Genomic DNA, 26,345 nt, shown 5'->3' on the forward strand with positions numbered 1-26,345 from the left:
CAGTGTAAGTAAGAACAGAAGTAACCTGCCAAGTGTCCCAAAGCAATCAGTACAATTTACTGCCATACCAGATGGCAGCTATCAGTCTGGCTAAGAGACTAACCTTCAGTCATAGTAGAGCAGTTGTGGCCAGGTGGTTAGTTGTAGTTGAGTCTTGAAAAAAGACAACACAGATGTTCATCTGTATTTTATAAGCGTCTATTTTCCCACACAAGTGTAACATGAACACTTAAAATAGATTAAACACTGTTTCAAGCAGTATGTAATAAGTGGCCTGACTAGATCATTGAGATCTTTGAGTTGCCAATGATCTCAGCCCATTGTTGCTTGCCTTTTTAGGCTTGCCTTCATTTCTAAGACAGATTTCAATGAGATTCACAACTTTCTCCTTATACATAAATATATTGCTTGAAAAAAGCAGTACTTTATATATGTGAAAACAAAGGTATGTGGCCGTAGATAGTTTCGTTTAAATGCTGTAGCAGATGTGTCTGCAATGCCTGTGTGAACTCATCAGCACAGAGGCAGACAACATAGTGAAGAGCGTAATGGTGTATTACGCTTCATCTGCAGCTGAAAACTCTGTCAATTGCCAGAAAAGGGGAAAAGCGACATGAGAAATACAGACAGGCAATAGATATAAAGAGACAGAAGTTTAATAGCAAGTGTACCAGAAAAAAGGTATGAAATGCATTTGATACAGGTGAAAAATGTCAGCTTATTGCTTTTTATTTATAGACCTGCACAGATCTGTATAGTGCTGTGTCATGAAAGAATTAAATTGATGCAGATAGCTCAAGGAGTACAGACATGAAATCAGAATTGGTGCAAGGAGAACATTAGACTGAACTAAATTATTGGGGAATGGGAACTATTTATCCTCTAGTCATCACAATAAATATGCAAAGAATTATTCTGAAGGAATATTAGTTATCTTGCTAATGAGGCCTAGAGTGTCATTGTACAGTGTAGGGTGCTCAGAAAGTAATTAGTGATAAGCAGATAAGCCTTCAATAAAAAAAGGTCTAAGACTACAAAATAAGTAATAGAAAAGGCCACACCACACATAGGCATACTGAAAGAAGAGCTCTGCTATCCTAAGCAGAAATAATTTCCTGTATGGACATTCTCTCAAAGACCAACCTTTTCTACAAACTACAGAAAAGATGCAGCACAAACGGAACTCATTGTGAAATCCAGAGGAAGCACCAGTTCATTTCTGCTCCCAAAATACACCATAAAGGTATGAGTCCAGAAACATCTCTCAGAATACATCTTTCATATTTGTACACAAGTAATTGTTCTGAGGAAAACTTCATTTACTTCATTAATAGTTGAATTCTAGAAGGGAATTGAATGGGAGAAGGATTCAAAGATTCGAGAGCTAGATCTAGAATAATCACAGAATCACAGAATCACAAGGTTGGAAAGGACCCATTGGATCATCGAGTCCAACCATTCCTAACACTCCCTAAACCATGTCCCTAAGCACTTCATCCACCCGTTCCTTAAATACCTCCAGGGAAGGCGACTCGACCACCTCCCTGGTGGGAGCTAGCATCAGTTTCTCACATTCTGACTCGCTTAAAAATGCAAGTGCATTGTAATAGTTATGATTACCCACCAGGAAGTGCCATTTGGGGTGCCACCACCAATGATAGTTGTAGAAAGGAAGCAAGTTCTGTGAAGTTTGAAGTAACAGAATATATCTGATCAGTCCAGCACAAGGTTTCTGTGAGGATAATGGGTACATGTATTGTACTATAAATTCATATTCACATGGGATAAGTCATTGCAGCAATGCCTTGAAGTTAATGAACCTTTTTGGTTCATTACATATAAAAATACTTACTGTGGTTCTACCTTTAATATGAAATTAATGAACTGTTAGTTGTGTAAACAACTTTGAATTTAATTTCTGGTACTGTAGAAACAGCAACAGTGATTTCATTTCATACATTTGCAGTGATTTTGTACATTTGAGATGTGTAAAGACAGGCAGCAAACACTAACTCTGCCAAAACTCCCCGAAGTGTTTTTAATTACTTTTCTAAATTATTTTAACATCAAGATTTTAAAACTTTCTTCTTTGTAACACATAGCAGAGCTTATTTTTGTTTCAAGCACTGCAAAATAGTAATGGTTAATTACTTAGTACCTTATAGGAGGATGAGTGTTCTTTATAACCTAAAATTATTTGGCATTTTGAAAGTCTCTGATTCAGTTTCACAAAGAAACAAAATGATGTTTTAGATTGGATGCATGAGAGAATAAGAGCTTGTTGAAAAACAGACAACTCGAGAGTATTTCTAATGGGAACTGTTTCAGCTGAGAAAAAGAATAAAAAACATTTTTCTAAAGGACAGGAAGGGTTTTTTACATTCTCTTTCTTCTTATGTTTAAGTGCTTTCTTTTAATAAAAGTGCTGTGGCAGAGAATGCATGTTTTGCCTGAACACAGAGCAAAGCAGCATGCTCAGTTATATACTCAATACAAATCTCATGCAATAATGATGAAATAAGTGTAAAATGACTGCAACCAAAGCAGGCGCTTTATGAAGTAGTCTCCTCTAAATTCAGTGCGTGTAGACAATATAGTGAAAATGGAAACACATTAAAAAAAGATGAAATTGTAGACTGGACTGACCAAAACTTTAATGAGACTGTAAAATATTATGATGAGCCTCTATTTAAAATAGACTTGGACTTTGTCATTGCAGTATAAAGCAGATAAAAACTTACCAAAACTTCAGGGAACATAATTACAAGTCAGCTTGGCATGGAATTACAGTGCTCAAGAAATACAAAGAGCCAGTTCTGAGCCCTTGGTCTGTGATGATGGTCTGCTGACTTCAGCACTGAGAAAAAGCAACTCGAATAACTGTGGGCTGCAGGTTTGGACCTTGGTCATTATTTAATCTAAACACAGTATAGCTTCAGTCCAGTAAGGGTGGCGTGAACTATTCAATGAAAAGATCAAAAATCTGCTGCTGCTACTAACTAAAGAAGGAATCATTTTTACCTCAGGCAGCATAGAGACGCCCTACTTACAATATATAGCAGTTATTACAAAATAAATGAATATTTATAGTCTAATTTATCATCCTTACATTGTCATATGCAGACAGACACACACAATGCTCTTTATTAGATTAGCTTAGAAAAGCTTCAGGTATTTTTTTCCCCTAACTCTGAGGCCATATTTTAATAGGCATTTCAGAAAAGGTTTAAGGTTTAGAATTGAGTAAACTCTATTCAGCTCTGCAAGGATAAAATTTGCATAATAGGGCTGCAATTCAAGATCTTCTAGGAATAAAATTTCTCCTGATATATCTGACATTTCCAAATGGAAATACCATCAGAACAATCAACACTTGAGATTCAATTATAGTTTTACAGAAACAGCTATAGAAACTAAGACTGTCAAAACATTTCATTCTAGAAAATGAAAGTTTTGACCACAGCCAGTGGTTTCAAGTTCTTAATCAACAGTTCATCAGTCTTCTGCTTAAAGTACAGCAAGTATGATTGTGGTTGTAACTGTTTTCCATTTGCCTAAATATACCAGTAGCAAAGCTTGCTGAACCATTCTGGCTTGATCAAATGCATAGCAGAAGTCAAGCATTGCAGTGCCTATTTTCTCATGCAAGGCCATTCAATGACACATGATGCTATACCTTTCCTTTTGGATGGAGTCAAGGGAATAAGGTAACACTGATGCCTGTGAAAGATAGCTGTCATGAAACAAGTCATACACCAAGCATCATCCTCTGCAGTGATAAATTCTTTAGTGAGCTGAATGTCTGGGGGGAAAAGAGGGCTGACAAGAATAAATGTGCCTTGAACATGATCTTCAGTATTCTAGTGAGTTCCTTAGTTACACGTCCCTCTCCTATTGCTCAGGAGGAGGGTATATCAAGACAGCCATTCAGCAGAACATTCATTATCATAAAATCAGGTTACTTAAACAAGCTTATCTGCTCAAGACCTTCTAATTTATGTCTGTATTCCATATTTTGTATTAGTATCTGTCTTAGAAAGTTTTAAATATTCAGATTTTAAAGTGTCCAAAGAAAACCAACAATTACACTGCTAAAATGGTTGTCAAGAGTCAGAAGAAAGTATCAGAAATACAGAATTGGATATTTTTAAAATTATCTCATTTATAGGTGGTTTTATACTAACCATATACATAAAATGAAGTGCTTTGATTCCTTTTTCTATGACTTTAAATTATTAATACTCAACTGTTAGAGCTAAATATTCTAAAATAATGTTTCCAAACTGCCCCATCCTGTTTCTAATCATTTTGGATGCTACCCCCAGTGCTTTAGGCATGGCTTGAAAACGTTAAAGCCTGCCTCAAGCCTTTATACTTCCTTCTTCCCCCTCAAAAAGCAAAGGTTGCAATTTCAGTAAGAACAATCAGTGTCAGGAGGAAAGGTGCTTTCTCAGGGCCCTTTTATTTTAAAGATTTTGCAATAAGTAACAAATAGTAGGTGAGAATTGCCAAAGATACAAGTAGAAATGGTATTAACAACCACCAGTTACACTGAGCTTTCAGTTTCTTTTTTAATCTACTACTTGACAGTCAAATAGCAAAAGCAAACTCAAAGTTCTTACTGATCACTAATCTAAGCATATTCAGAACAGTTCAGTGGCAACACTTTTGTGCAAGGACACACACCTGTGGTAAAAATAAGTGTTATTTATAGACCATTCAGTTAATCTGTGGCAGAAAAAAGAATAACATTTTTCCTGTACTATGCTGTCTAATGTTCTCTAATTATTTTCTATCAGTAAAAGCACTAGGGCGTTCTGACTGCTGGCTAACTGGGTTCTGCCAGGGAGGATAACTGAAACACGGTGCCCTCCCCATAGTCAGTCACACCTGGATTGAGGCACATAAAGTTGAGGCGGGAATCCCAAACTCCCAGGCCCTCCAAACTCTTCTTGCTATATTTTTTTTACTGATTATACAGTTTATACTATTGCCTTCATAACCCACTCTGTCAATTGTAGTCATTTACATTGTTGAAGTGAAACTACACTGGAGTAACTAATTTGAAATTTTTTGCATTATATGTAATAGCAATACCTACAGCTTGAATTTAAGATTCTAATTTCACATACAGAGTGGAAGCTGCTGTTTAATTGATCTTAGTAACTGAACTAATCTGTTATACTAATTCATACGTATAACATATACATGGAGAACAGAATATACTTGTTTCAACTTGCGGCTTAGATTATGAAGCTCAATACATCTGTAAATGATTGGCTGGCTGACAATGATACAGAAAGGAACAATTCCTTGGCAAAAGTAATTTCCTATATGGGAATCTTGCTGGATACTCAGCCCTTGACAGGTGCCCCAAGCAGCAACTATACGGGACATTTATCACTATTTGTTCTTTCATAGAAGATTGTGGCCTTTCTTTTGACATATATGCCCCATAGCTAATAAGCTAATACGTATGGACCAAGCAAAACAGTGGAACCAAACCCACAGGTATGATAAAGGAAACATTTATACTAGCCTACTGTCTTTTGTAGTGAGTAGAAACAAGACCGAGTACTTGAGGTTTGACCACTTCAGAGAGATTTCCTCTTTGCTGCAACTTAGATTATCCTTAGCACTTGGGTAATAGTCTTCAGCTCATAATAGCTAAGGGCTGCAAGGAGATCTTTAACAAAAGCTTCTCTTCTCTGCAACGCATGCCCATTCTTATTCTCTCTCCATCAGGGCGAGAAGTCCCAAATTTAGTGATCATTGAGAGTCTTGTACAAGATTGCTCTCTTTTCTAAAAGCATTCCTCTAGGGAATTAAAAGAGATCAAGCAGTTTGAGAAAGGGCAAACTCATTCTGGGCTGGATACAAATCAAATATATCAACAAAGTTGCACATCACTTAGACTTACCGATGATAAGTGCTGACAGCAGCGTAGCCTTTTGCCTTTCCGTGGACTATCTTTTCTTTGAGTCTAACTTGTACAGATCAAAATAGTTATACTGCTTTGTACTGGTATTAAGATGTTCCTCACTACACTCTGCCGGGTTTCAATGTACTGAAGGGTTGTCTCTTAGAGCAGACTTATTAGCGGCCGATACTTTTAATAAGAATTTCAGAGTGCTTATTTTGTGTGTTGCAATTTATTCGTTTTCAAAAGAATTGTAGTGGTAAATAGTAAACTCCAGTCCAAGTTTAATTTCCAGAGAAGTTCTGTGCTTTCAAAATGATTAAATCATAATTCCTTTCCACCTTTTAACTACAAAAGTCTGAAATTTCTTCGCTGTTTTGACCATGGTTGAGATTTTAAACTGTACCTTTCAGATAGATGGCTTAACAAAGCTATTTAGTTCTACCTCCTTCCTGCTTACAGGAAATATTATTTCATCTCTATTTTCTTCCAAACTCAGACTGGAAAAGGAGTGATTGGTGTGAGAGAGAAAGAAGCTCAATGACTATAGAGATATGGAATATTTTAAGAAGTACCAGTGGGGGAAAAAAAAGATAATTGTATTAATATTTCTGCAACTGAAAAAAAGAAAACTAGTATATTTGCATCTGCATAAATAGAGCCACTCCAAAAACAGATTCAAATATCTAATGCTTTCTAACTGAAGAAAACCAAACAATGATTTATCTTCCACTGCAGTTATGAAACCACCAAACTTCCTTCCTATTTATCCCACCACACTCCTTCTGTTCCGTTTGCCTGATTTGTAGGCTACATCCCAATACAAGAGAGATTTTTTGAAGGTGAGAGGAGAAGGTGATGAGTTTTGAACTGAACGTGGTAATGGCTGAATACTGTAACCCAGCCTCCTGTGCTCTTGATAGTCAGCACTACAATGCTCAACTAGTATGAGATAACATAGGAAAGGTAATCTACAATCAGCTAATAAAGTTAAAAAAGTCAGGTTTTCCACATCAAGCTCTAAATTACATTTAATAAATTGAGGGATAAAGTTTACCCTAAAGTCCTGAGGGAACTGGCAGATGTGGTTGCCAAGCCACACTCCACAGTACTTAAAAAGTCATGGCCATCAGGAGAAGCCCCTGGTGACTGGAAGAAGGGTAACATTGTGCCCGTTTTTAAAAAGGGTAGAAAAGATGACCCTGGGAACTACCAACCTGTCAGCCTCACCTCTGTGCCTCGTGGAACAGATCCCCCTAGTAGCTCTGCTAAAGCGCATGAAGGACAAGGAGGTGACTAACGGCAGCCAGCATGGCTTCACCAGGGACAAGTCCTGTCTGACCAACTTGGTGGCTTTTTATGATGGGGTAACTGCAGCAGTGGATGTGGGTAAACCAATGGACATGATCTATCTAGACTTCTGTAAAGCCTTTGACACAGTCCCCCACAACATCCTTCTCCCTAATTTGGAGAGAGATGGATGTGGTGGGTGGATGGTAAGGTGGATAAAAAAATGGCTGGATGGTCATATTCAAAGAGTAGTGGTCAATGGCTCAAAGTCCAGATGGAGATCCGTGACAAGTGCGGTCCCTCAGGGGTCCATACTGGGACCAGCGCTGTTTAATAGCTTTATTAATGATATTGACAGCAAAATTGAGTATACCTTCAGCAAGTTTGCAGATGACACCAAGATGAGTGGTGTAGTTGCCACGCTGAAAGGACGAGATGTCATCCAGAGGGAACTGGACAGGTTGGAGAAATGGGCCTGTGAGACCTTCATGAGGTTCAACAAGGCCAAGAGTAAGGCCCTGCACCTGGGTTGGGGCAATCCCCCTTTTCAGTACACGATGGGGGATGACATGCTTGAGAGCTGCCCTGCAGAGAAGGACTTGGGGGCACTGGTTGATAAGTAGCTCAACGTGAGCTGGCAATGTGCGCTCGCAGCCCAGACAGCCAACCATATCCTGGGCTGCATCAAAAGAAGCATGGCCAGCAGGGCAAGGGAGGGGATTCTGCCCCTCTATTCCTTTCTTGTCAGACCCCATCCAGAATACTGTGTCCAGTTCTGGAATCCTCAACATAAGAAGGATATGGAGCTGTTGGAACAGGTCCAGAGGAGTGCTACAAAGATGATCTGAGGGCTGGCGCACCTTCCCTACAAGAACAGGCTGAGAGAGTTGGTCTTGTTCAGCCTGGAGAAGAGAAGGCTCCGAGGAAATATTATAGTGACCTTCCAGTACCTGAAGGGGCTACAGGAAAGCTGGAGAGGGACTATTCGTAAAGGCTTGTGGTGAAAGAACAAGGGGGAACGGGTATAAACTGGAAAGAGGGGCAGATTTAGACTAGACATGGGGAAGAATTTCTTCACCATGAGAGTGATGAGACACTGGAACATGTTGCCCAGGGAGGTTGTGGATGCCCCATCCCTGAAAGAGTTCAAGGCCAGGTTGGATGGGTCTTGGGCAGCCTGATCTAGTGGGATATCCCTGCCCATGATGAGGTGTTGCAACTGGATGATCTTTGAGGTCACTTCCAACCCTAAGTATTCTATGATTCTTTGATTCTAAGCTATCTTTTTTTCATAGGAAGACAAAACACTATTTAATTTAAGTCTTATTACAAAATTAGGGAGTCTAACCCCTTAAATTAGTATTTTTAATTAGAAAATTATTTTTTAAAAATTGAGAAATTGTGACATTTTGAATCAAACTATTCATAGGAAATTTAAAAGGAACTGGGATAGGATCTGAGAGAAAACCAAATCCAAGACATTTCAGTTACAGAACCTTAGCTGCATCAAAATATAGTAGCTCTGTGCAAGAAAACTTTGCAAGAATTCCACAAGAATGGGAGCAACTACATATTCTGACATATATTTCTTCATCTCTCAAATATATCAAATATAAGAGTGACTTCTATTTGTATTCTACAATTTTGAAAGTCCACTAATCACAAGATATTCTAAAAATAAATGTAAATTCTCTAGACTAGCACCATCCAGTTTCTAGTGGACAGGTGTTCATATAAAAATTCAACACAATCAGTAACAAGCTGGCAGTTACTGGTGAAGGGTGTTAAGAAATTATTTGGCACTCAGCAGAACTTCCTATTTAACCACAGGTATGTTCAAATTAGTCAAGTTCCTGTGTGTGACAGAGCAGCTGTGCCATGCAGCAGATAAATTGTGTATACATATATATAGTAAATGTGTTTTAATTTTCTATTCTACCATTTGTGTCTCACAATTCAAAGCTCCTGCAAAAGAGAGAGTGGCCTCCTGCAGTCTCAGCCTTTACTTTGGGCTCTCCAGCTTCAGCTCCTTCCCAGCTGCTCGAAGCCTTTGTGGTGCAGCACTTGAGTAGCCCACCTCTGGTTTACAAGGAAAGTTTTACAGCTGTCCAATATGGCAGAACAAACAGTCAATCTACCCCCTCAGTGAATAAGAGAAACATTTAAAACTCCCTGAGAGAATGAAATGATTGGACTAGGTGTGCAGAAAATTTTACTCTGAGATGTAACCTGTATAGAACCCTTACTAACCACTATAGATATATGCTTTCAACATAAGGAGGTTTTGGACCCTGTAACGCTTTTGCCTCAGTAAATGAAAATAAATTGATTTATGGCAGTTAATACACAGGTACTGAAAACGGTGGCTTTAATTTTTTGGTACCCATCTGTCTTCCTCTTACTCCATCTGTTTCCTTCATTCATTGCACTGGAATGCTGCTTCATGAAATGAAATTCAAACCCTTTCGTGTAGCACAGTGTAAGTTACCTAGTTACAAGACATTTTCAAAATAAATCGCTCTCCTTGTACTCTGTAAAAGGTAACAGACATCGATTTTGTTGTTAATATATGTCTGAGCAATCCTTTCAACAAAATATACAACTGTCAGTAAATTTCCTCTAATTTCAGATTGTGGACTTCAAAATAATACCATAAAGGCTCATCATTTTAATCAATTATTGATTGCACCGTGGGGACTGTCCACCGATTCTAGTTGATGCTGCTTTTAAAATGGTAAGTACCTACATAATTACATGATATTATAAACTGGATCAGATTTTTATAGCTAATACAACAATGTGAATACACAGTATTATATGATTTCTTTGGATAGTGTATCTTTTATTAAACTGTGTTGACTGACCTTTCATTCTGCAACACTTCTTTGGCCTGTTACTGATTAAAGATTTTGATTTGACTCTTTACACTAAATATAAGTGTTTAAAAGGAAAAGAAACCCTCAGAAACCCCTCCCTTCATTGCAGTCCAAGTTAAATGATACACTGTAAACGCTGGAATTAATTTTCTGAGAAATTTTGCATAGCACAAATACAAAAGCCACTACTAAAAACATTTGTTCTGTGGGACAGTATAAACAAAGAATACTTTCATTATTATCTGTTCTTTAAGGCAGTGTGGTAAGCGAGGTCATTTGAAGGTCAAGAAGGGGGGGGTTGCTGTTGCTCTATAGAAGAGCTCACAGTTTAAGTTTCTCAGTAGTTATGGTGCCTTTCTTTACTCTACTAACACAGTATCTAGAATACCTACATGCCTTAAATATTTTGTTTTATGCATTTACCACTTCACTATCAGCATCATATTAAAAGGGAATAGTTACATTTTATTTGCAGCTACAGGGCACTTCTGACTGGTAATTAATTTATACAGAATAGAATATATAAGAGTACTGGCACACAAAATACCGTTCACAGGAACATGCATTTAAACACACAACTTTGTGACTAGGGTCACGCTTTTTTTTTTTAATCCCATGTGTTACTTTACCAAAATTTCAGTAGCATAACTGCCTGTAAGAATTTTATTGAGTCAAAAGCACTATATTACCTAACCTCATGAGACATAGAAGGAATGTTTACAATATAAGGGAATATAAAAATATGTAGTGAAAACTTAATTTGGAAAGTAATTGTTTTTCCAAGATGAAAAATGGAAAGAAGTGATGGTAATAGCACTTTGTAAAATAGAACTTCTGTGTTATACATCCATTATAGTGATATAGGGGACTAAAAACAATAAAGATTGCAATTCTTTTAATCTTTATGTGTACATTTAAAAACTTGTAGCCCATTTCTCCTTTCTATGGCAGAGTTTGAAGTACTTACAAATGAAACCAAAAAACCCGAATGGCTGGGATTAATCTTACAGAAAAAGTAATAAAGACTATAAACCTCCCATGGTCTTTTTAAAAGCATTAATAGTAAAGTATTTGCATGAAGTTAAAGTAAGAAAACACACATGTGGGAAAATATGCATCTTTTTGACATCTGTGAGCTACTTCTCTTGATGTACTCTATAAATAGAAACTAATTATAGAGAGACTAAAAACAAGACAATGCCCTAGAAAATAAGAGAGATTGTCTTTTTTAAATATACTCAAAACAGCGCGAGTAAATCAGTATCATACACAACCGTTTAACATATTTGAATTATAAATCTTTTTTGGTCTGGTCTTTATCCTTTTACAAGCAATGGTTAAACTTCCACTAAGTCCACTCAAAGAAGAGTCAGCCGTGGCACATTCTTTCTCTAGTAGTATTTTCTGGCCTACAGAGTATCAATATTAACTGTGAATGCCAGAAGAACTGTACAAGTTCTAGTGAAAAAAAAAGTTATTCAGTCCTCTAAATGAATGCCTGAGCTCTGACTTTTAAGTGAAGACAGAGATCAGCAAGTCGGCTGTAGTTCATATTGCTTCCTTACTCATAATCAAAAAGCAGAGGATTGAGGAGTGCTTAGTAACATAATGTGGCCCTCCTCAGGAATTTGATCCAAGTTTTCTTTTAAAATAACTTTATTCTCCTGCTTTGGTTATAAATACAATTTCAGAAAGAAGTATCATCGAGGGCTAAATTCCAAACCCAAAAGCTGACACAATACAGCGGTCAGCAGTGTGATTGAAATTTCAAATTAATATGCTGAGTCAGCTCTGTCAAGGTGGATGTCAGGGCTTCAAAGTTGCAAAGAGCACCTCAGCTGCTGGTTTTGGACAGTAATGTTTCCGAGACTCACTGCAGAAGCGCATATCAACCTGTTCATATATTGGCAAAAGGACACTGACAAAAGGCAAAATAGAAGGCACTTCCGTCACTCAGAGCTGGAGAGCAGAATTAGAGGGTCTGAAAAGGAACCAAGTGGGAAAGTTACCTTCCTCAGGAGCTGAGGGAAGGAGGTAGCTGAGTGGAGCTGCAGAGTTCAGCCAAGTTAAAAGTTGCATGCTGGCCTTCACAAAATTAATACAACCATGGCTTTTATTTTTAGACATCTGCACTAACAGAAGGGAGATTAAGATGCCAGAAATGATTATCCTTCACAGGCAGAGTTACTCAGGAATCCGATCAGTGTGATTGCAGATACTTGAACACATTGATTCACCAGGATACAGCACTGAGCTACAACTCACATAGTTTTAGCGCCACGCAACAACCCAGCCACAGCAGTCAAAAGAAACTGTCCCATTAGAACAGTGTGCAAACTGACAGTCTGCTATGCTGTGCTACAAAGTCACCATGGGAGGAAATATCTTTAGGTTTGTCTTAACCTACCATCTGTCCACACAAAAAGTCAAAACTGCATTGATTTACATACAACATTTTGCCAGCCAGTAGCAGCCATTATGTGTTATTTCTTTCCTCACCCTTTACCTTAAAAGGGACTATTCCGTATCCCTTCAGTCATGACATATCCATTTTCTGTGACGAAAATAATCCAAAGCAAACTGGATACATTTCAGTGTACGACAAAGCACAGTCTCGGGTGGAATACACAACCCAGTGCACACACACTCTGTTTGCTATATGCCACTACACAAAATATTTGCAAAACTATAGGGAATGCTCAATGGCAGCAGGAGGCAGCACTTGTAGCCCAGATCAGTCCTAGTCTGTGCCTTCAGAGTCCTATTCCAAACCAGCTGGATGTTAACTTAAATAGCATTTACTTGTGTTTCAAATAAATTACATATTCTTAGTTCTAACTTCCTTTTTCAGAGTACAACAACATTTTAATCTATCCTAAAGTGAGGACAAAATGAACTGCATAAGTGTGAGTAGATGCATTGGGCATTCTAAATGAGGAATGAGCATAATCATTTAAAGCAAAAGCAATCACATCACAGGAAATGTATTTAAATAGTTACAGTGGTAATTATTCCATTTCCAGCTACTTGAGACTATAAGACCATAACTTGAAAATTTAGTCAATGACTTTTGGTTTGTAGACAAATGCTAAACTGCAGTATTTCAGCTTTCCATGGTTAACTGATCAGAAATATCTTTTCATTTATTCTCAGGGGGTTTTTTTATATTTTATTGTTAATGCAGAAAATCTGCTTAATACTGAAAGTGCAGTGTCAAATAAATGGAACTTCATATAAAAATAACAAGGCCTGTTGCACTTTCCAGTAATTTTTCATACTTAACTAACTGAAAACTTCACTTCTGAATTTTAATTCACTGACAAATAACTTGATTAACACAAAATTATGATTGCCTGCGGCATTTCATGTCCCTCCAGAAGACTGGCTTCAAAAACATACAAAGTTTGGAGGGGAAGGTGGCAAGAAGGAAATGCACTGGAACAACCTTACCTTGCATAACTGAAAGCAAAATTCCCTGTATAAACTGAGATTGAATGGGATCTTGAAGGTAAGATTAGAGCAAATTGTGGGTACTGGAGGAACCTGGCAAAGAAAAAAGAATCCTCAGAGCAGCAGATAGAACAAAATAAAACTGTTTGCATTAATTTAAAGAAAAAAAAGAAAAGGAAAATGTTGACAACATGTTCATATAACCTTTTGAAAGAGAGGGAAATATATTGGAAGGATTAAATAGGATTTACCAATCATCAGAGAGATATACCTCTTTTCTCCCTTTCCACCTTCTGCATCATCAAGTCCAGCATTATAACATTTTTAACATTCTCAAATAAAGTTATGAATAGCAATCCTGATGCCATCAGCATGGCAAAAGTTCTCACCTCTGCCTGGTTCTCTCTGCTACTAAATAATCTATGTAATCAATGTATTAAAGAATAAACCTGATAGAGTTTTAATGATGGCAACCTGAGGAGCTACACTAAAATTACAGTTAATTATGTATGCATGTGCTGGGTTTAGCCCTTTGTAGAAGACCCAGGCTTGGCATGAAATTGCTCTTCAGCTTGATAGGTAGTTAAGAACAAACTGCACTCATGTTCAGCTCACCATAATGGTGATTTCTACATTGAGCCATAGAGCTCAATGAAATTTCATTTTACTCAAGTGTCGTATCTCATAGAAAGAAATAGCATTTCCTTCTTTTATTTATACAACTTCAGAGACTGACATACATACATAGACACATACAAAAAGGAACACTGAGTGTGGTTTTGTTATGTGCTGCAGGAGATCTGCAGAAGAAATGTGTGAAAGTGAGTCATATATAGGTCCAGTCCTCAATGATGTTAATGTTGCATATTTGTCCATGATAACCACTGGAAGTACACCAAAACACACTTGCTAGTGGCCAGTCTAGTACTTGCTTTATTGTGCCAAAGCATTTATGAGTAAATCACAGCCTCTTGGTAGGTCATACAGGAACTTTTATGTCTTCCGGTCAGGCTATTGCAGCCACGTATTTTCTATTTTTGCATTAATCCTTTGCCTGTTCACTTTGTCCCTTCCTTTTAGACTCTGTGGGATATAGCTAGTTTTCTTCATGGCAGCTTATATGATGCTATGTTTTGGACTTGTGACTGGAACAGAGTTGGTACAACGTTTGAGCTATTGCTGAACAGTGCTCGCACAGCATCAAGGCCTTCTCTGTTTCTCATGCTGCCCCACCACCAAGCAAGCTTGGGATGCATAAGAAGGGATATCCAGAGGGATGTCCCATACCTTATTACATTGTGCTCTGCAACAAAGCTGAGGGAAATAAGGTGGAAGGTGGGATGTTTGGACTTATGGCATTTGTCTGCCCAATTAACTGTTACTCACAATGATACCCTAATTTCCTGGAAATGGATAAATAACCTTACATCAGGCTTCAGACACAACTGACACAAAATGCCCAGTTATTTTAATCGATAGCAAAATAGCAATGTATCCCTTTATTTTTATTTCCCTCCTTGTATCTCTTTTTTCCTCAGTTATTAGCAGTAAACTGACTGCATTTACTAAGAACTAGAACAAAAAGAATGCAAATGTCAGGCTTTTACAACGCCGCAAAATCTTTGTGTTCAACTCTGGTAACTTTGTGTAAAGAAAAAGTACCATGAATGGAAGAGGTCTGCATTGCATCATTTGTGTAATTTTATTAGTATTTCATTTACACTTCTGCTTTATTTCATTCCTACTGATCATATTATGTAATTAGTTTTGTCTAACAAGTTTATTGAAATGCAGTTCTGTAGCCAGGATTATTAGTTGTGCTCATTTTATCTGTCCCTAACAAAACAAAAGACATTCACAGACGCAGATGACTCTTCCTTTAAATCCCATCCTAAGAGACATAAGCTAATCCACTGCACTGATATATAGGAAAAGACGGGTTTAGATTTACATATGCAATAAAAATCCTCTCAAATAATATTTCATATGCAGACCAAACCCAAATGAAAAATAAATTACATTGCAAAGTTTGACACAGAAATACAATGGTTAAAATTGCATAAGCCTAAGTAGGTCAGAACTCCCACTGACTTCCATATGAAGTGGTGGGGGGATGCACTAGTCTTCTCTCTGAAAACATACATCTATGTGAAATAAAGGGGTTTGCAAAATGTTTTTTGATTTTCTAAATTTATTTTCATAAGGTCATACTAATTTTCTGTCTAAAAGAAATATGTGCAAAAATGATATATTCTGTTCCCGAACTTATTATACCCTGCCGTATTAAAGAATAAGAGGCTGAAAAACATTTTCCTGTTAGAAGTGCATTAGAGATGTAATCTTAGATTTTGCTAATACACTGAGAGTTAAGCTCGGGAAGAGGTGCATTATTGATTGCAAAATTTAAACAGAAAAGTTAACAGCCATGTCTAATATTGGAATTTTCATTAAGCCACTGTAAGACCTCTGGAATGCATCTTTGTAGATGGCCTGACTGTCTTCTATAATGACATAATTTGCAGAGCAGACTCATTTTATGAATTATTAAAATACTGAAGCAAAAAGAGGTTGGGAAAGAAGTAGCAAATGTTTTATACTTCTGTCAATTTATTTTTCCTCCAGGAGTAAAAAACATTTCACAAAAGGAATTTAAATCTTTGAAGAATAACATACGGTAGTAAAAAACAATTTCTCCCATGTAAAATACTATATAAATGTCACTTCTTCAGAAGTAAAGCAAGCAAGACAACCAGACAACACATCTGGCACAATGTCAGTATACAATATTAAGGGGAAAAAAGATAAAGGAAAGTTACATTTTTAAATTATATCACAGAAAAAAAGGGGTAGATTTTTACCTGATACCACTGACTCTCAAAGAACACTAATCCCATTTATCAACCAAATATAACATTTACTCCTCCTTCAAAAGTAATCTGGGAACTGAATCTTTGTGCTATCTATAAAGAGCTCACAGCCTGGATAAAACTTTTTTTAGTTAGTTGTCATAGCTGATTTTAAAGCGCTATGTGGACATTGCTACCCAAATATTATTACCGATCACATGACCATTCTTTCAGCCTCATCTTACCTAAACCCAGAGGGCTTGTCATCAGAGAGACACAAAAACACCCTCTCTGCTTCAGCAGGCTCTTAGTTGTTCTTTTGCATTGAAAGCACTAGGGGATTCTTATGATTTTAATTTGGGTAGCAATGATATTATGAAGCATTTCTGTACAGGCAAAATGCTACTTGCCCTCATCACACGGTAACTGTTTGAACATTAGTAAACATCAAAACAAGTGTGAACACTTTTAAATGCTGGGGATTCAACATACCAGTGATGTTTCTCTCACTACTGTGTTTTCTCTGCTATTAATGCACACATGGATAGTCTCACTTCCTCACCATTTGCCTTAACATGATGCTCTGAGCTTCTTTTTAATACATCCATATATCTTTCCAAATCTCGTAAACCTTTAGTCACCTTGTTATTATCTAACTTCATAATTAGTAGTAAATTCTAAAATTTTCTGCTATGGAATAATCATTATTTTAACTGAGAATTTGTAGTCATAGGAGCATAACTCATATTTTTCCACCAAGTACTTCAAAAAGTAGTAGGCTTTAAATCTTCACTTGAAAACTCTACTTTCTTCATCAGAGACTTCTCTAAGAACTATTTTTAACTTGTACCCAGACAAGTGACCCAGGGGGCTGCAGGATAGGGTTAGCATAGCATTATACTAGTTACTCAGAAAGAGAAAATATTGTTTTGGAATCTTAACCTTGATCATATTTAAGCATCGAGTGCAGAGGCTATAGACTTACACACAGCATCCTGAATTCATAGAATCATAGAATGGTTTGTGTTGGAAGGGACCTTAAAGACTATCTAGTTCCAAACACCCCTGCCTTGGGCAAAGACACCTTCCACTAGACCAGGTTGCTTCAATTCCCGTTGAGCCTAGCCTTGAACACTTCCATGAATTCTCTGGGCAATCTGTTCCAGTGCTTTACCAGCCTTAAGGTTAAGAATTTCTTCCTTATATCTAGTCTAAATCTACCCAGTTTCAGTTTGAAGTTATTACCCCTTCTCCTATTCCTACATGCCTTTGTAAGTAGTCTCTCTCAGCTTTCTTGTAGGCCGCCTTGAGGTACAGAAAGGCTGCTATAATGTCTTCCTGGAGCCTTCTCTTGTCCAGCCTGAACAACCTCAACCTTCTCAGCCTGTCTTCATAGGAGAGGTGCTCCATCCTTCTGGCCATCTTTGTGGCCCTCTTCTGGACTCACTCTGACAAGTCCGTGTCCATCTGTTGAGGGCTCCAGAGTTGTACACAATATTCCAGGTGGAATCTCATGAGAGTTGAGTAGAGAGGGAGAATCACTTCCATTGACCTGCTGGTCACACTTCTTTTGATGCAGCTCAGGACACACTTGGCTTTCTAGGCTGCAAGTGCACATTGCTGGGTCATCAACCAACACTGTGAAATCACTCTCCTTGGGGCTGCTCTCAAATCTATTCTCTTCCCAGATGGTATTTGTGGTTGGGATTGCCCTAGCCTAGGTGCAGGACCAGGCCCACTTCTCAAGCCTGTCAAGATCCCTCTGGTTGGCATCCAATCCCTGCAGCATGTTAACCATGCCACACAATTTGGAGTCATCAACAAACTTGCTGAGGTTGCCCTCAATCCAACTATCCATGTCGCTGACAAAGTTGCTAAACAGCGCTAGTCCCAATATCAACCCCTGAGGAACACAACTTATCACTGCCCTTCGTTTGGACATTGAGCGGTTGTCCGCAACCTTTTAAGTGAAACCATTCATCCAATTCCTGATCCACAGAACACTTCATTCATCAAATCCATATCTCTCAAATTTAGAAACAAGGAGGTTGTACAGGACAGTGTGAAATGTTTTGCACAAGTACAGGTAGATGATGTCAGTTATGTTTTGCTTGTCTGACGAGGCTGTAGCCCTACTGCAGAAGGCACGATTTACCCTTAGAAAAGTCTCACCTGCTTTTTTTTCATGTGCCTTAGTGGCATCCAGGAGGATCTGCTCCACGGTCTTGCTGGAAACAGAGGTGAGACTGACTGGCCTATAGTTCCCCAGGTCTTTCTGTTTTACCTTTTAATAATAGGGTTTATATTTCCCCCTTTCCAATCAGTGAGAACTTTGCTTCCACCTTAAAAAACATCTGGTTTTCTTCCTTCTCAGTCTGGATAAGTCTATTGAAGAGCATTGGTTACGCTGGTCTTTGTTTCAGAAATAGAAAGCTAAAGCATACAAATATAGTTGTCAAAGAGCACACAAAACAAACCATAAGAAGTCTTTTTTGGTATATAACTTCTAACCCTCTTTCTAACACTAGTCTGAACTAAAGGCCAGGACTAAGCATTGAACACATTTGTATATCCAGAGCCCAAGGAATTTGATGGGTTTGCACAAAGAAGATCTTATAGCGCTCTTGATAAAAAAAGTTAAGTCAACTTCAGCTTTAAGCAATATAAAACAAGCCAGATTTTAGTACCCAAGGGTGGCAAGGCGTAAAGGAAATCTTGGGAAGAAAAATATTTAGGCAGTCTAAATTTCCATTTCCACCTTGAATACGATTCCAGCATGGTAATGCAGATGAATTTGAATTTACTAAATTCTGTATAGGAAAAAAAGTCTGTTTACAGAAACAAAAAGTATATGACACAAATATTTAAAGCAAAACTCTTTCCTTCAGCATAATTAAAAATGGATGATAATTAATTTGGGCTTTGTCATGTCTAGGAGACTCGTTGACAGAGTTCCCTGGAAGGCAGCCCTGAAGGGCAAAGGAGTCCAGGAAGGCTGGACATTTTTCAAGGAGTAGGCTGTCCCCATGTGCCTAAAGACAAGCCAGCAGGAAAGAAGACTAGCCTGGCTGAGCAGTGAGCTTTGGCTGGAATTTAGGAAAAGAACGAGTTTATAACCTTTGGAAGAAGGGGCAGGCAACTCAGAAGGACTGCATAGATGTCATGAGGTTATGCAAGGAGAAAATCAGAAGAGACAAAGCCCAACTAGAACCTAATCTGACTGCTGAGGTATAAGACAATAAAACTGATAGCTCTTCAGTTTTGTTCATAAGGAATTCCAGCAGGTTTTTGTGTTAAGTAGAAAGAAAATCCTGCCTTTGTAAAACTTTAGTTTGATAGGAACACCAATGAGATTTCTGAAAATCTACCTGCTTACAAGACAACTTTGGATCTTTAAACCAAGACATATCGTATCTTGTCTTTCAGATTAGTGTTTGCTCATCCTAGGGAAAAACAGCAGCCAGGACATCATGAGCTAAGTTAGTTATTTGCTGCACTTCTATTTCAGTTAAGATCTATTTACTTTTAGTATTATAATATGTTAATTAGTCTATTTGTTTTTGAAATAACAGATGAGTGAATTTATGATTTTGGGGTTTAAAATATAACTTTTTCCAAGATATCTTGCCAATATAGAACTGAAAACCGTTAAAAGCATCAGCATAACATATTACTCACTTTCACTGTTTTGCTAGAATGCCCCTAGATATCAAAACAATGCTTACTAATGATAAATGCAGAGCAAAATTCAGAACTATTAAGAGATATATAATTAATATGTTAGAATATTCTTGCATATATGTGGATTATCTTGACAATCAACTCACAAAAAAAAGGGAAGCTTGGGACCCAGAGGGTACATTTTCGAGGCTTTATACAGGAGGTGAACTCATTAATAGCATTAATGAATAATAGGATTAGTGTATACACCACTTTTATGTGGCTTTCAAAATGTTCCACCTTTAGGCTGAACTGAAGGAAGGAGATGAAATAAAAAAAAAATATCCTAGTAACATGTCAACCAGTAATTATTCCTCTCTATTCATTCAACTACTCAACATTACTTTCATGCCTTTATTAGAATTACTGCTTTCCAGCAGTATAATTCCAAGGCAGATTTTATTGTTTTGTCTACTAACATAGAATGTTCCTGTCCTGCTGAATTTTCCATTTTAGCTTACCACGTTGTAAAAATAGGCACCCTGTTATCTCTATAAAAGATACTACGCAGCAAAAACTACGTCCTCTGCATAAAAGAGGACATACAGGTTAATGAACTGCAGGATCAGCATTTTTCTGACAATGTCTCCACACCTTCTGGTTGCTAAGCTACAAAATACATTCAAAATTTTGGGGGTTTTCATATATGAAAACAGTTTCTGGGAAAGTGTCCAAACAAACATCTGTGGATGAGTTTTCTGTGTGCTCACAGGACAAACATTACATCATGAGGGTCAAACTTACCCACTTCATCTCTCACAGGCAGTCTGAAAAACTCCACAGGTTTAGTTGCCTGGGGATTTGCCTTTCTCATCTCTTTGATCTTCACAAAAGGACCATACAAAACATGACATAAAGTTGGTTTCCACAGTCACTATGCTAGACTGTGCTAGACAGTTACTGTGCTAGGAAACAAATCAAACCCACAAGCTCATTCCATGCAAGCTGTAAAACAATTTCCACACAAAAGTGATTTTGTCCAGAGTGAAGAGACACAAAAGAAAGAATCTGGTCAAAAATTAAAATCAGCCATGCATCAGCTCAGTTTAAACTAACTGACATTCCTTCCTGGTGTCTTGTCTTCCCATCTTATGCTGTGGAATATTTTAAGGCTGAGATATGTCGAACTATTAACTGTTTTCATATAGAAGAATATACATCAGAAATAGCTGATAAAAATCTTTAAAGAAAAGTAATTGAAGCAAAAGTTGGACACGTAACTAATTTTCTTTATCTTGGACATGGTACTATGATGAAATAAATTGCCTAAGACTACTGCTATGAAATTTCAGCAAAGCATGAGCATTTCTACTACCACCATTACATATTCAAAAATTCAAACAAAGGGACTTTAAATGAAAACCGACGATTTCCTAACATACATGAGAAAAATCCTATTTACAGAAGAATTCTAGAAAAAAGATAGAGAGGAAATTTAATCCAGTTCAATATGGACAGACATAGGCATAATTTAGATGCAGTAATAAGTGCACACCCTTCAACCTTTTCAGTTTTATAGATAAGAATGCAATGTAGTATTTTTAATTCTCTGCAGATGGTTATTTTTATTCCCGTAAAGCTACCACAAAAATGGTCTAAGCTATCACAGATGTAATATTTTACTTAGGTAAATAAATAAATAAGTGTTTAATTTAGACTTTCGACTGTTCAGAAGGCTGGTTGATAAAGTTCCATGGGAGACAGCCCTTAAGGGCAAAGGAGCTCAGGAAGGCTGGATGCTCTTTAGGAAAGAAATCCTGGCGGTGGAAGAGCAGGCCTACCTGTGTGCCGGAAAAAAATGAGCCGGTGGAGGAGAAAACCTTCTTGGCTGAGCAGAGACACTTGGGTGGATCTCAGAAAAAAAGAGGAAAGTATATGAGCATTGGAAGAAGGGGCAGACATCTCAGGAGGACTAGAGGGATGAAGTGAGATCACGTAGAGAGAAAATCAGAAGGGCTAAAGCCCAACTAGAACTTAGATTGGCCAATTCTGTGAAAGATTATAAAAAAAATCTTTCTACAAATACATCAACAACAAAAGGAGGGCCAAAGAGAATCTCCATCCTTTTCGAGATGCAGGGGAGACATTAGTGAAAATGGGTGAGGATAAGCCTGAGGTACTTAATGCCTTCTTTGTCTCAGTCCTTAATAGTAAAATGAGATATTCTCTGGGTACTCAGCCTCAGGAGCCAGAAGACAGGGAGGGAGAGCAGAACAAAGTTCCCGTGATCCGCTAGACATTCAAAAGCCTGTGAGGCCACGTGGATCCACCCAAGGGTATTAAGGGAGCTGGCAGAAGTGCTTGCCAAACCACTTTCCATCATCTACCAGCAGTCCTGGCTTGCTGGGGAAGTTCTGCTTGACTGGAGGCTGACAGATGTTACACCCGTTTACAAGAAGGGTCAGAGGGAGGATCCAGGAAACTACAGGCCTGTCAGTCTGACCTCAGTGCCGGGAAAGGTCATGGAGCAGGTCATCCTGAGTGCTATCACACAGCACACACAGGACAACGGGGTGAACAGGCTGAGTCAGCATGGGTTTATGAAAAGCAGGTCCTGCCAAACTAACCTGGTCACCTTGAAAGACAAGGCGGGCTTGTCACAAGGTGACATCTTTGTCAATGGGAATTGAACGTAGCTTTAGTAAGTTTGCAGATAACCACAAACTGGGGGAAAGCATTGATCTGCTTGAGGGTAGGGAGTATCTGCAAAGGGATCTGAAGAAACTGGATTCATGGGATGAGGTTCAACAAAGCCAAGTACAGAGTCCTGCACTTGGGACACAACAATCCTGTGCAGTGCTACAGAGTAGAGGAAGAGTGGCTCAATAGCTGCCTGGCAGAGAAGGACCTGAGTGTATTGGTTGACAGCGACTGAACATGAGACAGTGTGTGTGCCCAGGTGGCCAAGAAGGCCAATGGCATCTTGGCTTCTATCAGCAACAGCGTGGCCAGCAGGACCAGGGAAGTGATTGTCCCCTTGTATTCGGCACTAGTGAGGCCGCACCTTGAATGCTGTGTTCAGTTTTGGGGTCCTCACTACTAGAAAGACATTGAGGCTCTGGAGCGTGTCCGGAGAAGGGCAACAAAGCTGGTGAAGGTGCTGGAGAACAAGTCTTACAAGAAGCAGCTGAAGAACCTGGAGTTGCTTACCCTAGAGAAGAGGAGGTTGAGGGGAGACCTTATCACTGTCTACAACTACCTGAAGGGAGGTTGTAGAGAGGTGGGTATTGGTCTCTTTGCCCAAGTGATAGGATGAGAGGGAATGGCCTCAAGCTGTGCCAGGAGAGGTTCAGATTGGATATTAGGAAAAAATTCTTCACTGAAAGCGTTATTGGGCTCTGGAACTGGGTGCTAAAGGAGATGGTAGAGTCACCATCTCTGAAGGTATTTAAAAGACAGGTGAATGAAGTGCTTAGGGATATGATTTAGTAGTAGACAGTTATGGTTGGATATGATGATCTCAAAAGTCTTTTCCATCCTAGGGATTCTATGATTCTATGATTTTCTGGGTTATTCTGTAATGTTCTATGCACTGTAAAGGGGCGAGACCACTGCTTATTAATTGTAGTGAAAGATATGGATGGAATGAACCTCGATCACACTGCCCTGAATGTCTCCTACTATGTAGGTTCAAAGCTGAAGTCTGAAAAATAAGGATTTTGGACAGTGCAAGACAGTGATCCTGAAACTGAAAAATAAACTGAGTTAGGATTAATACCTGCCCAATTACACCACAATTTTTGTGAAATACCACCAAAGAATATTCCCCCAGAATATCATCAAACAGTAGAAAATGAAAAGTGTCTTGTAAAAAAAAAAAAAAAAAAAAAAAAGTGTTTAGCAATTCTGTTTTTCTGCTCAGTGCATCTGGTGAAGTTCTGAATGCACAACCTATATATAGCATCTCTGGATGAAATAACCAAAGGGCAGAACAAAGACAAACTCACTAAACAGCCCAAGCAGAATCCTGCTTTAAACTCGTGTCCAGGCAGCAAGTTGATATGTAGAGTGGCCAAGGATGAGTACTACCATTCACCAATTACACCCTCAATTTCAAGGTACATTTAATTAACAATTAATTAAACTTAAGTAACATTCAAAACACAAACCCTGCCTATTCCCGATTTGCTGTGAGATTTATCATGTTGTTTCAATTGCTATTTAAAGCACTGAAGCTACGGAGCCGTTATGTTGGACCATATGAGCCTTTCTTGCCAAAATATGGAAATGGTTTAAGCTCATATCCTGATTTTGAGTAGTTCTGAAGGATACAGAATCTGACATATTAGCTTTAAACTGACAGACTACAACTGTAGAATTAAAACGGAATCAGGGCATGACAGTCAAGGAAGGGAAACGTTTCCCACTACAGTGACTGAACATGCTGAGGGTACAGCAGAGACACTGACCTTTGCGAGGAGGGAGATTAGAAATGGAAAGCATTACACATCTCTCATCTTTCTTTCCCAATAACAGCCAGTCACTGTAAGAAAGTGTATACTACACATATATAAGGTGTCATATTTCTCTTAGGAAGGACATTTTTGCCTCTCTGTGATCTGGTGTAATTAATTTCCACTTGGCTTTCCTGATGTAAACAATGCCCAGTATGAGCTTTCATACAGAAAAAGCAGTAGCCGTGCGAGAGGAAGTGAGTGGAACTAGAGAATAAAAAAAAACTACAAACCACAAAAACAAGGATTTACCAAGGTCTGCCCAATTACATCATTAGTATATTTTATTTTGTTCAGTGTTTTCTAGTAATTTTAACTCGCAATGCCACTTCATGCCTCTATAAAGCTAATATCCATGTTTTGCACAGATTATTAATTTTTCAGAAAGGTTATTTGGAACCTGAAGTTCTGCACAGGTTCCTTGACCCTAAAAGTGGGGGTAGTATTTCACAACTCACTAATGAAAAAGTGATTCAGAATAGAAGTATTTATTAAAAATAGCTTGATAATACTATGGTTAACCATAATTTATGAGCCCTACTTCAGGGCAAGAAGCTTCTAACGTATACTTGGTCATGCTCATTGGAAAAGTTACAATTTTTATATTTAGATATATTTATATTTTACAAATAGACTAAGCAGTTATGAGGGAAAATTCTTTGTAAATCAAAAAGAACATAAACCACTTATGATTCTATGATGCAGAGCAATGTAATCTGCAAGTTACTTAAACACACAGTAGCTAATAATTCTGGTGATAAAAATTATCTTTTCATTTACTTCAGAACTACATCAATACCAGGTTTTCATTTTACTGCACATGTATGCAATTTAAAATAACAAAATATTCATGAAAGTCTTTGTACACGTTATTACAGAAGAAGTCTTTATTTTCATTCCATATGTGCAATCAAGGTACTAATAGCTCTGTTTATCTAAAGAGGCCACCTGGAGCTTTGTATTACATTGTCATCACATAGCTCAATTATTGTACCACTGGCTACATATTCGTGCATAAATAGCTCACGCAAATCAGAGAGATGTCTCCAAGGATGAAAACTTCACCTATTGCATGTCAGGATCATGTCGATCAAGGTGCTAAGCATCAGCCAGTATACATCTATGCTACTAAAATGCAAACCACACAGAATGTCAAGGTTCTGTGTAAATGTAGGGAGCATCATAGTGTTCAAAAGAAATAAACAATAAGATAAGAGGCACCCACATGCAAGTGACCGGATATTTAGGCTACTCAATGTGCTTTTATTTTATAGCATTTTCTGGTCTTATAAGTCATAAAGGCTGTCTAAATGCACACAGATCAGAAATTTCATTGCACAAAAAAATCTGCTCCAATGCACCACAAGGACATTTGCTTCACTGTCAAAGAAGGCAGAAGGTGTTTGAAAAAGACTCTTTTTCGTTGACTTAGCAAGCGTGGCAAAGGCACATTGAGGTTGCATGGTAGCTAGTCAAGACTATGCCCATGCAACAGGATGGATCATAATACAAAGTAATGGTCTGTTCTAATTTCCTTAAGTAGTTCATGAAAAGTAAAATTTGGCCTCACACACACTGTAGCTGAGAACAGTGACTAGCTATAGCTGGGAAACACTGGCTCAACTATAAATTGAGACTCTCAAGTACGATGAGTGGCATATCTGATTTATAACGCATAAATGAGAAAGCAAGGAGGAGTAAAAGACTATGGACAACTGTTAACACTGCATAGCCAAAACACACTCTATAAAAATGCATATTAGGACACTCTGAGGTACAAGAAGAAATA

General features: G+C 38.0%; 1 protein-coding gene across 5 annotated transcripts in view; it reads left to right on the plus strand.

Moving 5' to 3' along the window:
- Nucleotides 1-26,345, plus strand: part of B3GALT1 (beta-1,3-galactosyltransferase 1) — a 205,381-nt gene that overhangs the window by 130,659 nt on the left and 48,377 nt on the right. For all 5 annotated transcript variants that reach the window (XR_008450339.1, XM_054069571.1, XM_054069572.1 and 2 more), the window contains exon 4: nucleotides 9,840-9,944. The gene's annotated coding sequence lies outside the window, so the exon portion shown is untranslated. The remainder of the gene's footprint in view (nucleotides 1-9,839; nucleotides 9,945-26,345) is intronic.

The sequence above is a fragment of the Cuculus canorus genome, chromosome 6 (assembly GCF_017976375.1).
Source record: "Cuculus canorus isolate bCucCan1 chromosome 6, bCucCan1.pri, whole genome shotgun sequence".
NCBI lineage: Eukaryota > Metazoa > Chordata > Aves > Cuculiformes > Cuculidae > Cuculus > Cuculus canorus.